General features: G+C 38.1%; 1 protein-coding gene across 1 annotated transcript in view; it reads right to left on the bottom strand.

Annotated features, from left to right (window-relative positions):
• The window catches only part of IFT80 (intraflagellar transport 80), a 111,189-nt gene that overhangs the window by 98,715 nt on the left and 9,616 nt on the right, over positions 1-2,858 (bottom strand). The window lies entirely within an intron of this gene.

The following is a 2,858-nucleotide window of genomic DNA, read 5'->3' on the forward strand; positions in this document are numbered from 1 at the left end:
GCCCCGGTCCGGGAAGATCCCACATGCCGCGGAGCGGCTGGGCCCGTGAGCCATGGCCACTGAGCCTGCGCGACCGGAGCCTGTGCTCCGCAATGGGAGAAGCCACAACAGTGAGAGGCCCGCGTACAGCAAAAAAAAAAATAATAATAATAATAATTTCCAAGGGCTGTCCTGAGACCTAATCAAAAGACTTTTTAAACTGGGAACTGTTCAATGGCAGATCAATGTTGGTCCCATTGAATGGATACACAACAAAATAAATTCCAAAGGTCTGATCGAGGGCTAAGATACATTTTTTGAGCTTCAGTTATAGAACCCACATGGGAATACTATGACATCATCAACCTAGTGATCCAATCTGAGATTTACATTCTGTTGGAGGTAGATACACTGCCCAACAGTTATGGTTGCCATGGTGGCAAAGTGAAAAATAAGCGAGTTATTTAAAAAAGAGGTAGTAAATCTATTATAAAAGCTATATAAAAATCACAATGTAAATGGCAAACAAAAATTTAGAAAAACAAGAGTAACACTCTCTCGAATAACCATGCTATCAAAAGATACAAATCAAGAAAATGCTAAATTGTCTGAATCCAATTTATAGTTGTGGGATTCTTTCTGAGTAATATCACTAGCCTAGAGAAAAAAATAAATGAAAGTGTAATTAAAGGAAAAAAATCCTCTTCACCAAGTAGAAAATTACTGCTAACTACATCAAAGAAGGTGTGAGTTATAGATAAGAATTCAGTGGGCCTACCTTAGATAATTTCTCATTCTCTCAAATCCAGAAGACTTTTAGATTGGCAAGGTGCTAAATACAGCTTTATCTCAAAGCACCTTTTTCACTTATTGTACTCATAAATTTGTGAGAATGGGGAGAAAATTGTTAAGACCACAGAAAAAAATCTGAAGTTTTCTATCCAGTCAATATGCAGCTAAGGTCAGAAACCTCTCTCCTCCAGGTCATTTAACAAGATTTATGTTCAACTTTAAAAGTATGAATCTGTGTATAGCATCCAGAGCAAGAAAACAATTTCTCCTAGGCACACTTCTAAGGCTCACTTTTCATCCTTAGGAGTTTTAGCACCTTTCTCAAAACTTCTTCCTTCTTTCTATCAGACCTCCTTCAATCAGAGGGGGGAAAAAGGTAAAAACATGCTGCTTTTTCACAATAATTCAAATTCACCCAGCTTATAAGGATTTTAAAAGAATAAAGGCAGATAACTTGTTGATTCTGGAAATAAGAAACAACATAATAGACAAGAAAAAAAAATATATAGTCTGAATATACAATTACATTCAGAAACTTTAAAGGCATGATGTAGCCTATATCAAAATACCTCAAAGTGCTGAAATTCATAATAATTAGGAATCATTCCTCACCAAAAGAAGTCATTATCCCATATAAATAGTAAATGCAGTATGTTTTTAATGAGAAAGTAATCTGCAGCTATTCAGAAACATGTTGCCAAGGAATCAGAGAAAGAGGAGGCTGGCATCCTAACATTGGGACGATTCTCTTTTGCTCAGAAAGCTCTTCCCCATACATCCTATTTAGCTGAGATCATCTGCATGAAGGATATGGGCATTCTGATGTGAGACTGAATAGAGGAATAAAGGAGAAGTAGTATTAGAGCACAGCCAATTCAGGGAAGAGCAGAACTGCCTGGGGATGCACTGAGGTGTTCTCATCTGCCCAAAAGCATTGGTCACCAAGGATCTGACTAGTCAGTGGTAAGTGGGGTGGGAGGGGGAATAAAAGAAAATTTCTAGAGTATTGAAAAATCTATTTTGCAACTTTATATAGGGAGCAGACAGGAGCAACTATGCTTTTGCTACTAAAAATCATTTATAAGTTGTCTTTGGTCCAGCATGGGTTAACATTCATGGCGCTTAAGAGGAAAAAATATGCCCAGGAAATCCGATCACCAAGCTACCAAAATATACTCCAAATCTGGCCACTTCTCAGTACCACCATCATAAGTCTAAAGCCACCATCATCCTCAATTATTTCAGTAGGTCCAGAACTGATCTTCCTGTTCCTACATTTACCCTTCAAACTCTTCTAAATACAGTAGCGAGTTATGCTTTTAAATCATTAATGCTAAGTCAGATCACGAAGGCCAGTATGGCCAATACAGAGTGAGTGAAGGGGATGGCAGGAAATTGGGGAAGAGGAGGGAGGGACACAGATCACATACAGGTTGGAAAACCACAATAAAAGCTTCATTTTTTTTCTTCTAAATGAACGGAGAAGCCAGTAGAGTGATAATATCTGACTTACATTTTTTAAAGTGTCACTATGGATGACACTATGGATGGTATGACCAAAAAAAAGCAAAAATGAGCAACACTGGAAGCAGGGAGGCCAGTTAGGATTTCAATGATCCAGAAGAGAAATGAAAGTGGATTGATGAGGAAGGCAGTAGTGGTGCAAATAATATGAAGCAGTCATATTCTGAATATATTTTGAAAGAAGATTCCACAGGATTTGTTGATGAATTCAGTTTAAGAGAAAGAGGAGTCAAAAATGACTCTAAAGTTTCAACAGGTACAAAAGAGTTGCCATTTACTGAAATGAAGAAAACTAAGGGAGGAACAGGTTGAAAGGGATGATATAAAAATTCTGTTTTGGGTATGCTAAGTTTAAGGTGCCTATGAGATATCCGAATGAAGAATTCAAGGAGAAATTGGATATACGAGTCTGGAGTCAAGCAAGAGGTCAGAGCTGGAGATATCACTGAGATGTCAGTTTGAGGGTTATCAGCACAAAGATCATGTTCAAAGCCATGGGATGAGACTACCCAGCAGAACTTGAAAAGGTAGTAGCTTCAATGGCCTAGAAGTCCTGCTGAAGC

This window comes from Lipotes vexillifer, unplaced genomic scaffold, assembly GCF_000442215.2.
Source record: "Lipotes vexillifer unplaced genomic scaffold, Lipotes_vexillifer_v1.1 scaffold641, whole genome shotgun sequence".
Taxonomy (NCBI): Eukaryota; Metazoa; Chordata; class Mammalia; order Artiodactyla; family Lipotidae; genus Lipotes; species Lipotes vexillifer.